At 40.8% G+C, this 14520-nt stretch overlaps 1 protein-coding gene across 3 annotated transcripts in view; it reads left to right on the forward strand.

Annotated features, from left to right (window-relative positions):
• The window catches only part of LACC1 (laccase domain containing 1), a 141615-nt gene extending 131620 nt beyond the window's left edge, over window positions 1–9995 (forward strand). For 2 of the 3 annotated variants that reach the window (XR_009213238.1, XR_009213244.1), the window contains 3 exons: window positions 641–835; window positions 4966–5037; window positions 6449–8613. The gene's annotated coding sequence lies outside the window, so the exon portion shown is untranslated. Of the gene's footprint in view, window positions 1–640; window positions 836–4965; window positions 5038–6448; window positions 8614–9983 lie in introns of those variants that run through there. The other variant, XR_009213242.1, reaches the window with a different exon arrangement.
• Window positions 9996–14520: the final 4525 nt, after the last annotated feature.

The following is a 14520-nucleotide window of genomic DNA, read 5'->3' on the forward strand; positions in this document are numbered from 1 at the left end:
CCAGCATCTTTTATTTGATTCAGTTCAGTTTAAAATATCGTCCCCTGTCTCTGCCAAAAAGGGGCAATTTGATCTTATGAGCAAACAACGAAAGGAATTTTGCATTAGAGGAGTAAAAAAAAAATAAAAAGAAAACTGTTAGTTTCTTACACTTCCTGCAAATATCTTGGTTTGAAATGCTAAATGTTTTTAGGACACCTTAACTTTGTTTTAGATGTGTATTAAGTACAAATCTTTTTTATGATATTGGACATTTATGCCCAATCTCTTTTCTGTTAATAATTTTTCTTATTTGACTATTTTTAAAAAGAAAAAGAAAACAAATGTCTCTTTGTCCAGTGTCTGGTTCCAGATATTTTACTTTTAAATGTTTACCTAAGGAAAAAAGAATGAGATTGCTATTTGCCAAGCCTGGAAGGGTGGAATTTGCTATTTGTTTATGGAAGTCATTGGTGCTACTGCCTTACCTGCTACCCACTGCCCTACCCAACCACTTTCTCATTCTTCAAATGTTTCACTGACATGAACCTCACTTGTGGGTGCCAGGTTATGACCACATGCATAGTTTCATCTTCATCTTATGCAACATTTGGGGTAAAGGGAAGGTTATGTGGTAACCAGTTTATGTCTTGAACCACAGGCAAAGATTGACCAGGCCAAGCCCTGAGACACACAGTGTTGAGAACGCAGACATAAAGTCGTGAAGATTCAGGTCCAGAGCCCAGCAGGGCACAGGCTGGAGGGGTGATGTGAGTGATCAGTAACACCATGAAGACTCTGCTCCTGGGTCAGGAATGCTTTTTTGTTCCTGTTTTGGATTTTCCACCATGAGCAGGTATGTTTGCTCACCTCAGCTGGAGCCTGAGTGGGAGTTGGGGGACTATGGATGTTCTCTGCCACTGACTGGAGGGGAGCACAGCCAAGAATCATGAGCACTTTTGCCTTCATGACTATATTTTCTTATGTTTAGAAACAAAACTAAACAATTTAAATAACTCTGCTTAATGGAAGCCAGGAAAGAGAAAAGGAAGTGTTGTTGTTACAGACTGTGCATGGACCCTGATGATCGCCTAATGTGAGAGGAGGCTAGGTACTGAGAATGCCGTGTGCAAGGAAATAATAAAAGCAAGTCTTCCAAGACATTTCCCACAGACCCAGATATTTTCAAAGTAACAAAAATAAGAAGAGTGCCCTTTTTGAGTCACAAAATTGGCATGAAGTGAACTAGTTCTATGCTTGCTGTAATTGTTGTTCAAGGAGGAAGCAGGGAAGCCATTGAATGTGTTCAGTGAGCTAGAAAGGTAACTTTCCTAACTGGAAGGAAATGATCAAGGGTGAGAAGTCAGGAGGAAAGAGATGTTTTTGACCAGGTCTCATTCTTCTCCCTCTGTGTCTGGCCTTGAAAAGGACAGATTGCAGAATAGGAAAAAAAAAAAAAAAAAGTTTGAACCTTTCCAAGAGATGGGTAAACAGCTCTCCTTCAGAAGAGGATGAGCTGTCAAGGATACTGACTGTGTGACATTTCACAAAGGTAGGAATACTATTAGGCCATCACTGGGATTTTGGTTTACAGGACTCTATTTTCCTTCCCTCAAAACTTTGACAAGATGCAACTTCCTTCTTGAGCTAAACTGTTGTGTTGGTTGTAGTATCTTGTCTTATGCCTCATTACTCACCATCAGAGCTCAGTGATGAAATGACAGAAAACTTGAGTCAGTGATGGGGACTACTTGAGACTGAACAAGCAACAAAATGAAATCTTCAGGAGCCTTCTGGAAAGAGGGATAGGAGAGGAAGCAGTGGAGGAAATTTCATGCTGGGCTCCTGGAGGTGCCATAAACAGGATAAAGATCTGGGACTTGTCTGTAATCAAAAAGCACAAGGGATAACTCAAAAGTGCTCAAGGAGGGGAAAGAAAGCAGACTTGGTCTTCTTGCAAGTAGCACTGGCTGGTAATGGTTGAAATGTGAATGATCACATTCTAGTTAGGCACATTTCTTCAACTTTCATTCCATATTGTGTTGTACCCTATATATGTGAAAAATTTAATATGAAAATGAAATTGCTTTTTTTTTTTATTTTAAAGAGCATAATCAACTGTGTTCCTGCTTCCTCCAGTTTCTCCTAATTAAGGAAAGCTTGTCTGCAGACCTCTGTACTTGTAGCTGATACCTGTGTATACACAGTGGAGTATATTATAATTTCAGAGTTAGTGCACTTTCATAAATTATTTAACAAATAATCAGCCTGCATAAGATTGGCCTTGAATATCCATACCTGTTAAGTGATGGCAACTCTCAAACCCTAGGAATAACAAATACCCACTCAGTTCATCAAGAAATAATGTAAGTTTGGGAGCAGAGAGATGCATGGGCTCAAATCCCAGCTGCAGAGTAACCACTGTGTCAGCTGTAACCTCTGAGAGCTTAGTTTTCCCATTCATATTAACTGTAATTTCTAAGAAGCTATACTGTTGTAGGAATTACATATGATGTATGCTAAGTGCTAGCACAGTGACATACAGAGCTTTGGAGCCTCAGTTAATGCTTATTACTGTCATTACAGCATACCATGAGACCATTCCTATTTCTAGAAATATAGGTACTAGATACATGGGGGATCTTAAACCTAGCTGTTTTAAAGTCCCATTGGTCATCTAAATATAAAATCATAGCATTCTTGAAAGTGGTTTACAGAAATATCAAGAACTACAAGATTTCTACTTAAACTAGAAATAGTTTTGGTCTCACATAAGGTGACCAACTGGGGCTCCCAAGGTGAGGTCCCCGGGCCAGAAGCATTAGCTTTACCTAGAAGTTTAGGAATGCAAATCCGTGAGTCCCAGCCCGGACCTACTGAGTCAGAAACTCTGTGGCTGGAGCGTGAAGTATGTGTTTGAATAAATTCTCCAGGTGATTTTGATGCACGCAACATGCTAACGTTTAAGAAATGCTGGTCTATAATGTTTCACTTATGCCAAACTAAGACATTTTACAGAGGGGAACAGAAAAAAAAAAAAAGCAATAAGCCTGTTTCAATTTCTTTAAGACACATGCGTCGGTACTTTTATAGCTGATAGTCTGTCCCCATCACCAAAATGACTCAAGTTTTCTATCATTTCATCACTGAGCTCTGACAGGGAGTAATAAGGCATAAGATAAAATACTACAACCAACACAACAGTTTAGCTCAGCAAGGAAGTTCTATCTTGTCAAAGTTTTGAGGAAAGGAGAATAGAGTCCTGTAAACCAAAATGCCTAATAGTGATGGCCTAATAGTGTTCCTACCTTTGTGAGATGGCACATAGTCAGTATCCCCAATAGGGACTAGGGCAGGAAGTATATGGGTAGGGTCAGATAATATTTCTGGAAGGAAACACCCAGGAGTATCCCAAATTAATGACATTTTAGACCCTCCAACAACCACGCAAGTCAGCTCCTTGGAAAGACTCTGGTTACTTTTACAAAGCAAACCAGGACAATTTTCATAATACCTGATAACTATGTAAAACTTGGAATATTTGAATTTCTAGGACATGGGTTGTACAGCCATTCATTTTATCCCATAATATTGAAATCTCCCTCAGATAAGCCTCTCGGCACCTAATAGAGTTTTCTTAGTGCAGGGCTACCTTTCTGTGGGTAACAGGGAAGGGCAAAATAACAACCAAATAATATCATAATCACGAGTGTCAATGATTGCTGGAACAGGTGGGGGTTGGTCATTAAATTCTAGTTGTTTCCACTATTCCAGTGGGAGTTGTGTGAATGTTAGCGAAAGACCAGGGTGTTACGATCTGATTGTGTTTCATCAATTGCCTTGACTTTTGGATGAAATACAATGTAAGGACATATCACTATTAGATTTGCCACAGATTCTAATTTTTTTCTCTAATATGAGGCTAACCATGATGTCCTTTCCTAGGAAGAACAATCTCTCCTTGATCAGGGAAAAATCAGCAGAGGCTTCCTCAATTTTCTCCTTCATCCCCACTGCAGAGTCGTAGAGGTCAAGTCCTTTTCTTGTTAAACCTAAAAAAATGCAAATTCCAAGGTTGCTGCTATGGTGTACTAATTTTGTCACAGTGACATGCCCTGTCACAGGGCGTATGTATTCTGTTATACAATTTAAATATTAGATATACTATTGAAATGTTTTTGTACTATTGAAATCTCAAATAAACTTAATTCTAAAAGAAGCGTGACCTCAACAGCCTCACACCTACTTATATCTTATAGTTCTTTCTGTCTAATGCTGGCAACCTAAGCATGTTCCAGGCAAGCAACATTCAATAGCGTTTTACTGCTTCAATAAGTTGGTTCAATTAGCAATGTTAAAGGCAGTCACTAAATAGATAGTTTATAACCTTCATACAATCTCATATTATTTTCCACTAATTACTATAGAAAAATTGATGAAGTTTGTTTACAATGGAATAACTTCCATCACACTTCAAAAACTACATACGGAAGATAGCACAACTTGCTGCTCTCAAAAAAAACAGAAATGGCATCTTTACTTTGTTTCAAATCCCCAACCCTGGTGGCAGTCCAAAGTTATGGCAGTTATAACCCCTTATGTCATTATAAGGAGGAAGGGTAAATATTAAGTCAGCATCCTTTAAAACTAAGAGTCTGACTACAGTGGGGTGGAATTTGGGACTTCATGCCCACTCCCTGTTTCCGTTCTATTTTACCTTTCCTGACCTCTAAGCCAACAGGAGAGGGGGAAGGGCCACACTTTTGTGACCCTTCTTAAAGAATTGTGTTGAGTTTGGGAAACAAAGATGGACTTCTGAGGGGATAGTTGAGCATGGGCTGAAGGCACAGAAGAAACCAGCTGGTGTGCCCCTCTCCCCACTAGCAGACCCTTCTTCCTCATTGGTTCAGGGCAAACAATCCCCAAGAATTCCAGGAAACTAACTTAGAATTATTTTCTGTTATTTCTCTTTTCCTTGATCTGGAGCCAATGCAGAAAGAAATCTAAAGGTGAAGGAAAGGCAGCGTTCAGCGCTGAGCAAGTCCATGTTGGAGAAAGGTAATATCACCATCGCCTATATCCAAGAGAAGGGACCAAGATGCCCTGGATGATGCTCAGCATCACCTGGGACTACGACTGTCCCTTGTCTCATTAGCATTGCTGAGCTCAAGCTTTGAGCCAGGAATTAAGCCAAAATCTCCATGGATCTGTCTAACTTAGTCTTTGCCTCATGACAGCTTGTTACATCCTGAGGTAGAAGCTTTGTAAACCCTGTGTTCAAAGGGCCCTGTTAAGGCACATCTTCTGTCTTAGACCAGAAAATTGCTTAAGCACAGACCCTAAAGGCAGAGCTGCCATGATCTACTCATGGGGATTGACTACTTATTGAAGCCAATGCAACACACCTGTTTGTCATTTTCACTTCCAAATGAAGAGTCATGCTGCACATCAGTGAGAAATGTTCAGCTCTCATCTGTCAGCTGTTTGTTTGTTTTTGCTCTCTTTCTATGTGAGAAGACATTTAATCATTGACCCATTGGGCAAGCAACATTGTATGGCCTCTGAAGGCTGAGCTTTTAGTTCTCTCATCAGAGCAAATGTAAAATAATTGAATAATGAAATCTGAAAGATTGTTGCTTCAAATCTAAAAATATTTTATCCCTTTCTTACCTTCTCTAAATAGTATTGCACATTGAAGGCAAAATAATAACTTCAGATTCTAAAAAGTTTAACATTGTTTACATGTTCAAATTTCTATTTTGTAGTTCCTTTAAAGGGCCTAATTACTACAACCAAATCATACAATTAAAAAGTTTGTATGCTGCTGAAATAATCACATCAGATGTATTGCTTCCAATAGGATAAATATTCTCAAATATTTAAGCTATGAAGACCAAATCTACAGAAGATAGCAACTCAGTAAGACTTATTTATACAAGTTTAGTTTTATTGCCAATATCCATGAGATATCTTAAAATCAACTTAAATATTTGTAATAAAGGATTACAGACTAGGAAATATATTTCTTTAATAAAAATAACTCATGAAAGTTGAATTGTGACTAAGAGGAAGAGAAAAGAAGGAAATAAACTAACAATTGTTAAATCCTTATTAGGTGCAGAGATTTATATACTTTACATCATTTAATTATTAAAAGAGTCCTGTGAAGTGGGTATTATGACTATTGCTTTGAAGTTGAGGGAATTGAAGCTCAGCGAATTTGAGTAACTGAACCAAAGTCATATAGCTAGTAAGTGAAGAACTAGGATTCAAATCTAGATCTGTATGCTTCCAAAATTCACTCTCATTGTTTGTATGAGAGGCCAATTAAAAACCCCCTACGTCCCTCTGAATTTGAACTCAATTGAGAAATAAGACAGAGAGATGCAGATCAAAGCACTCATTTTCTCACTAATAAAAATGACTGGAAAATGTGGCTTTCGACGTGTGACTAATTTGCTTGCTGTAGTTCGCAGGGAACTGGAAATCCTTGTCCTCGTGGTTCCTGGCTCAGCAGGAACGCTGTGAGGCCTCTCCCTCTCCTGGGAAAGAGACTGCTCTAGAAGATTTACTACACCAGTGAGGAGAAGATGAGCGCATGGGGGATTGGCTGGCTGAGGGCGAAATCAAGGCTGGAGCCAAGTGCGCTGAGCTCTCACGTGAGGTCCTTTGCTCCTGTTCCCTGGAGGCATAAGTGCCTGGGGTAGAGAGAAACGGGGGTATTTCTTATGTCCTTTCTTGCTTAGGGAGTGGGGGTGGAAATCTCCCTGCATCTAAGGAAATTTGAAAAGACGACTATGGTTGCTTCTTCAAGCAAACCACCTCACCACACTATCCAAGGGATAAAACCCACTTGCTGCTGCCAAATTATGCCAAGAGAGAACATTCTGATCTTTCTCCTCAATTCTAGGCGTGGCAGTGTGACTTGGTGCTTAAAGGCATGGAGTTTTGAGTTGCAGACCTAGGTTTGAGTGCTGAATCTACTAGCTTCAGGGTGTTAAACACATTTCTTAACCTCTCCAAACCTTATTTTTCTCAAAGATTAAAAACTGGGTGTAGTTGTGAGGATAGTGAATGCACATAGTATGTGCATTTGGCACATTAATTCGCTATTATTCTGGACATAATTTCTCCTAAGAAAAAGGATGAACTAATTGCAAGGCCTAGCCTAAGCTCTGAGAAGTCATTTGTTATAGCATTTCAGTCCATAGTAAACAAGAAGAAATGAGGTAAAAGAGTTTAAACCAGGGAAGGCATAGCTGTGGTCACCAAACAACCTGTTAAAGGCGAGCTGTAGTCACCAAACCACCTATTACGGACTGAATTGTGTTCCCCAAATTCATATGTTGAAGTCCTAACCCCAAGTACTGAATGTGACTGTATTTGGGGATAGGGTCCCTAAAGAAGTCACTCAGCGGGAGGGAGTCATATTGGATTAGGTGTTGGGAATTGGCTGGCCAAGGGAGAAATCAAGGCTGGAACCAAATGCTGAGCTCTCACATCAGGTCCTTTGCTCCTGATCCCTGTACCCTAATCCAGTATGACTGGCATCTTTATATGAAGAGAAAGAGGCACCAGGGGATACATACGCAGAGAAAAGGCCATGTATGGACACAGTAAGATGATGGACATCCGTAAGCCAAGGAGGGAAACCTCAGAAGAAACCAATCTTGCCTGCACCTTGATCTTGGAGGTCCAGTCTCCAGAACTGTGAAAAAAATGAACTGGTGTTGTTTAAATCCCCCAGTCTGTGGTATTTTGTTGTGGTGGCCCTAGCAGACAAATATACAACCCAAAGGAATATTCTTTCTGCATTCTCCCTCTTCCACTTTATAGTTTTTTCTCCTTTGTTTCTTTCTTTTCCTCTTTTACTTTCCTTTTCTTCTCTTCTCTTTCCTCTTTCCTTTGCTTTTTAATTCTAATTTTAATTTTTGGCCTTCCTGTACCTCCATTTGCCTTTCCAGGAAGCTGAATTCCAGACAATTAACCATTTATCTCATCAGTTCAGCAAAGCAAATGCCCTCAATGGTTTCTTTCATGATTCGATTATTATAGGATCAGAATGTAACTTACTCCTCTGGGAAAAATGAAACATAAAAATTTCAGAAATAAGATTTTGGGCCAGCTTCATTGGTTTTAAGAGAAGGAAGGGAGGAGACTCAAGCAGGTTTGACGCCAAGTAGCACCATGTCGTTGGGCCTGGCAGGCACTCGAGGCTTTAGGTCTTGGTTTGAATCCAGACTAGAAAATCATTACTTTCTAAAAGCCTTGAGGGTTTGGGTCTAGGAAAGTCTATGTGAAGAGATAATAGTTTGGAAAAAGTTTTGCAGAACTAAAGAAAAGTTTCCACAGTTACCTTTTCTGTCCTAATGTAGAGCATCTTTGTTAACTAGGTCTTGGATCAATCCAAGCTGTGTCTGAGAATAACCATTTATAATTTCTCATCGGCCAGCACTAACACCTTTTAGAAAAGGAACTCAAAGCAGCCCTAGCAGCCAGTCACGCGATCGTGGTGGGAGTACAGCTCCTCACCAAGGTCAGCTCCTCAGTGAAATCCATGCCTTCTGGAGGACTGCTTGTAAATAAATACTAAGCACAACCGTTAAAAAATAATTTGGCTTTGACCATCAAATAGTGGAAGAGTGTATCAATTTCATTATTATATAAGCATACATGACCAAATTCAGCTAGAGTGGAGTCTTGGCTCAAGTACTGAGCTTGGATTTCCCCAAGGAACACTTTCCCATAATTCATAATGAAAATCTTTCCATTTACTGTGGTTCAACTATTTGCAGAATTTTCAGGCTGGGCTCAGTGGCCCTAAATTTATGCATGCTGGTATACTGAGAAGATCACCATGTTACGGAGGCTCTTCCCTCCCAATTTACTCCTGGAGTCTATTTAATTTACAGCTCTAACTGCATTCCCAGGATTGCATCAGTTGGACTTTCCTCACATCTCAGCAGCCGCACTTTGCTTGAAATGAGATACTCCCATCTCCGGTCACTGTGCTCTGGCCCCCCAGGACATTCCTCTCACCCGCTGCCCACAGCATAGCTGCTGAGAGTCCTCTGCCCAGGAATCCCGAGTGAGAGGACAGTCTTGACTGTGCCTGCCCCCCTTTAGTGACATCCTTCAGGGATTCATCAGTTCATTCATTTCCTAGGGCTGCTGAAACAAGTTACCCCAAACTGCACAGCTTAAAACAATACAAATATTATGCTTTCAAAGTTTGAGAGTCAAGAAGTTGAAACTCATGGTGTTGCCAGGACCATGCTCCCTCTGAAGGAAGGAGAAGAGTCCTTCCTTGCCTCTTCCTAGATTCTGGTGGCTCCTGGCATTGTGGCTGTATCTCTCCAGTCTCTGCCTCTGTCATCACACGGCCATCTTTCTTCTTTTTTTTGAGACGGAGTCTTGCTCTGTCACCCAGGCTAGAGTGCAGTGGTGCGATCTCAGCTCACTGCAACTTTCACCTCCCGGGCTCAAGCGATTCTCCTGCCTCAGCCTCCTGAGTAGCTGGGATTACAGGCGCGTGCCACCAGGCCTGGCTAAATTTTTGTATTCTTAGTAGAGATGGGGTTTCACCATGTTGGTCAGGCTGGTCTCAAATACCTGACCTCGTGATCCGTCTGCCTCGGCCTCCCAAAGTGCTGGGATTACAGTCGTGAGCCACTGCGTCCAGCCGTCTTTCTTCTCATAAGAGCACACTATCTTTCTTCTTATAAGAACACAAGTCATTGGGTTTAGGGTCCATCCTAATCCAGTATGACCTCATCCTAACCTAACTAATTATATCTACAAAGACCCTATTTTCAAATAAGGTAGCAATCTGAGGTTCCAGGTGGACAGGAATTGAGTGAGGAGGCGAGGGCACTATTTAACCCATTATACTCAAGGACCTTGCTGACCCTGCCTCTCTGCCCACACACACCATACAGGGTCACCTGGTGGTGACTGCTAAAAGTAACAAGCTACCATTTGTCCTTTATTCCAAACCATTTCAGAAGAACCCTGGGAGCCACATGACTATGAAGAACTATTTCTCATCATGGAAATTACAGCAGAACATTCACTGGGATTGTTTGTTATGAAACAGGTACTAGACTTTACTGGCTTTGAAGGGTAGAACATATTTTAGAATATCTGTTATATGGTTCATTAGACTTTATTTTTATTTTTATTTATTTATTTATTGAGACAGAGTCTCACTTTGTCACCCAGGCTGGAGTGCAGTGGTGTGATCTCGGCTCACTGCAACCTTTCCTCACAGGTTCAAGCGATTCTCTTGCCTCAGCCTCCCAAGTAGCTGGGACTACAGGCACCTGCCACACCTGGCTAATTTTTGTAATTTTAGTAGAGACAGCGTTTGACCATGTTAGCCAGGCTGGGCTTGAACTCCTGACCTCAGGTGATCCACCTACCTAGCTAGGCCTCCCGAAGTGCTGGGATTACAGGTGTGAGCCACTGCGCCTGGCCTCATTAGACTTTAAAGCAATGATTAAAAAAGAAAAAATACCCTGAAGATGTTGAAAATAAGCCATAAAGTTGGTGTGGCAGTCAAAGAACACATCAGCTTAAAAAATGATAGAAATAGCTTTTTGAAAATTGCCTTTACAGGCCAGGTGTGGTGGCTCACACCTGTAATCCCAGCACTTTGGGAGGCTGAGGCAGGCAGATCACCTGAGGCAAGGAGTTTGAGACCATCCTGGCCAACATGGTGAAACCCCGTCTCTACTAAAAATACAAAAATTAGCCAGGCGCAGTGGTGGGCACCTGTAATCCCAACTACTGGGGAGGCTGAGGCAGGAGAATCACTTGAACCCAGGAGGCAGAGGTTGCAGTGAGCCAAGATTGTGCCACTGCACTCCGGTCTGGGCAATAGAGCCAGACTCCGTCTCAAAAAAAAAATAAAAAAAAAAAAAAAATAAAAATTGCCTTTACAGAAAAAGATACTGAATTGTACATTGTGCCTACCAAAATCCAGCTCTAAGAGTCCATCGTGTACCTGATATTTTTTCCAAGTTGAAAATGAATCAGGGGGTTGAAGTCACTTGAAAGAAAAAATTTTTTGAAAAAAACTCTGTTATGTCTAAATTGTAGCAACTCCTACCCTCAAACACAATGCCAGCTGAGCTTCTGACAAGCTGCTCAATATAGATCTAAAGTCAGAATCGAGATTTTGTACTATGATATATGGCTGAGTTATAGTGAAGAGAGAGCAGGGAGACTTTGCTCATTATCCTGCATTAGTCAGACTAGATTTACAGCTCAAAACAACAGTCACGGTAACTGAAGTGCGGACCAGGAACTTGAATTGATGAAAATCACTTCTATTTAAATGAACCCTAAGAAGCTTGCTGCATATAATTGTTATAATAGCCTTAAAAAGATCACTTTGCCAAATGTTTCCATCCAAAAAGAAGTAAGCCAGACTAGAAACAATCTGGAAAACTCTACTTTTTCTGTATTTCCTTTTCCCATGAGGATGAGAGAGCTCAGGACGTGGAGAGGAGCTGACAGAACTCATCTGTGTCTGAATCTAGAGAAATGCAAAGAGGTGGAAGAGGCAGGTATTGCTAAACAGGCAGAGGGCATGAAAAATTTCAAGGCAATTTTTAAATTGTATGGGCTCTTGGATTATTTGAGCATGCCTAGCAGGTTAGGTTAATGCCTTAAACAATGTTCATCAGGAAGCACCATAGCAGATTAGTTACCAGCACGGACCTAAGAACCAGACAGACTTGTGAATGAGCCTCTCTTTTGGCTCCATGAGTAAAGAAGTTAATTTCCCTGCATTTCATCATGTCTAAGTTGGTACTTATAAGAGTACCTATTACATAGACTTGTTAAAAGGCTTCAATCAGATAACACATGCAAAATGAATGGCAAATAATAAGTGTTTAATAAAACTTAGCAATTAACTAGAAATCTTTTACTGATTTATTTGATTTTTGCCTTTGGAACATATAAAGACTACTTTCTAATGACATGGCTAATGCAAAGACAATATAAAAATCTACCTCTTCAGAGATGCACTGTAAGAAGGACTTGACCTGTTGTTCCTGACATTGAAGATGGAGGGAGACACCAGGAACCAAGGAATGAGGATGGCTTCTGGAAGGTGGAAAAAGCAAGGAAACATTCTCCCCTAGACCCTCCAGAAAGGAACTCAGCCCTGCTGACATCTTTGTTTTTCTTTTCTCTTTTTAGTAGAGATGAGGTTTCCCTATGTTGTACAGGCTGGTCTCGAACTCCTGGGCTCAAGTGATCGTCCCGCTTCGGCCTCCCAAAGTGCTGGGATTACAGGTGTGAGCCACTGCACCTGGCCTGCTATGGACATCTTAATTTTAGTCCAGTGAGATTCATATTTGAATTTCTGACCTACAGAACCATAAGACAATAACTTTGTGTTGTTTTAAGATACTAAATTTTTGGTTTTTTGTCATGGCAGCCCAAGAAAAGAAATATAGCATTGTATTATGTCAAAAAAAAAGTCTACCTTTTCAGTGGAATTTACACTGTACAATGTTTAGGCACAATACTTCGTGGTTTGTGTCCCTGGCTTTGAGGATGGAGGCAGATAGTGAAGTTTAAGGGAAAAGGGAAGAGGGTGAAAGAGGAAGAGAACCAAGTGGTCATAAGGGAGAGAGGTGAGGAAGACAAATGAGGACAAGAGAGGGAGAAGGAGGAAGAAGGAAGGAGAGTGGGGAGAAAGAAGGAAAAAGAGGGCAATATGAGAATCTTTGTTCTGGCTGGCTGTGTAAGCAATGAGCAAAGCTGCATCCCTGTGACCTGAGTTAGGGCCCAGGGTTGTGGTTGACAGTGGCTGACTGGCCTGTATGAGCAGCCCTATGAAGCCAGCATTGCTGTGTCTCTCCTTTCCAGGAATTAGGATTTGAAGATACCAAGTTTTTCTTAAGGGGTCGGTGTGGAATCAGACAGAAAACCAAACTGTTTGAAGTGTTCTTAGAAAAGGGATTAGAAAACAGAGGGGAGGAAATTACTATGTAAATAATGCAGGAAATTTTCCCTGAAGTGAAGGGCATGAGAATTCCGATAAAAGGGCCCTTCAAGTGTACAGCAGCACAACAAAATGAAAAGACAACAAAGCTGCCAAGGTCCTGAAATTTTGTCACATTCATGAATGATAAAACATAACACATTTCCAGAGAGGAAAAAATAGGCCACACACTATAGTTTAGGAATTAGAATGGCATCAGTCTTCTCAGGAATAACACTGAAAGCTTGCGGACAATAGAACAATGTCTTTGAACAGAGAAAAACATACCTCACTTCATATTATTTCTCCAAGAAAATAATTTCTGACCTTTATTTTTATACCCAACTCAACTCTCAATTAAGAATGAGGCACTTTCAAATCTCAAAAATTTACCTTTCACACGTAATTTCTTAGGAAGCAACAAGATAATGTACTCTACCTAAAGTAAGAAAAAACAAACAAGAAAGAAATTTAGGAAATAGGGGTTCTAATCACAGGAGAAAAATGAAATCACCAGGTTGTTGGGGAGGATACATCCTTAGGAGTTCATAGAAACAGTAATGATTCCAGCCCAGGTGACATGGCGAAATCCTGTTTCTGCAAAAATTAGCCAGGCATGGTGGCATGCAACTGTAGTCCCAGCTACTCAGGAGGCTAGGCTGGGAGGATTGCTTGAACCCAGAAGGTTGACTTGCAGTGAACCATGATCACGCCACTGCACTCCAGCCTTGGTGATAGAGCAAGACTTCTCTCAAGGAAAGAAGGAAAGAAAGAGAAAAAGAAAGGAGGGAGGGAGGAAAGGAGGGAGAGAGGAAGGAAGGAAGAGTGGAAGGAAGGAAGAAAGAAAGAGTAATGATTACAGCAGCAGGGCAAAGGACTGCAAGAAGGTTATAGGAGAAAGAAATTGAACCTGATGCATTTCATCATGTTGAGAGGGTATTTGTAGCTCAGGGGGAGATTTGGAAGAGGAATTAATGAAAAGTAAACTAGAAAAGGCATATATACAAACACAAATAACATGAGAAAAAGTTGTCTAAGAAAAAAATGGCATCATAGTAGATTACATGGCTCAGCTCTAAACATTTTTATTGCCATAATAATGTAAGCCCTGAATACTTATTTAAACACAAATTGTGATAACTTTTTTGGCGAGGATGGTGAGAGTAAAGTGTGTGTGTATTGAGGGTGGTGTAGAAGAAGCAATTTCACATCATCCAATTTACAAATTTAATATACCATATCTAAATGTGAGGAAACATCCAGAAATTATAAGTATATTATAAAAAAGGAGATAGGCTGGGCGTGGTGGCTCACTCCTATAATCCCCTCACTCCTGTAGCACTTTGGGAGGCCGAGGTGGGTGAATCACGAGGTCAGGAGTTCGAGACCAGCCTGGCAAGATGGTGAAACCCTGTCTCTGCTAAAAATACAAAAATTAGCCAGGTATGGTGGAGTGCACCTGTAGTCCAAGCTACCTGGGAGGCTGAGGCAGGAGAATCTCTTGAACCCAGGAGGCAGAGGTTGCAGTGAGCCAAGCTTGC

The sequence above is a fragment of the Hylobates moloch genome, unplaced genomic scaffold, assembly GCF_009828535.3.
Source record: "Hylobates moloch isolate HMO894 unplaced genomic scaffold, HMol_V3 SCAFFOLD_4, whole genome shotgun sequence".
Classification (NCBI taxonomy): Eukaryota; Metazoa; Chordata; class Mammalia; order Primates; family Hylobatidae; genus Hylobates; species Hylobates moloch.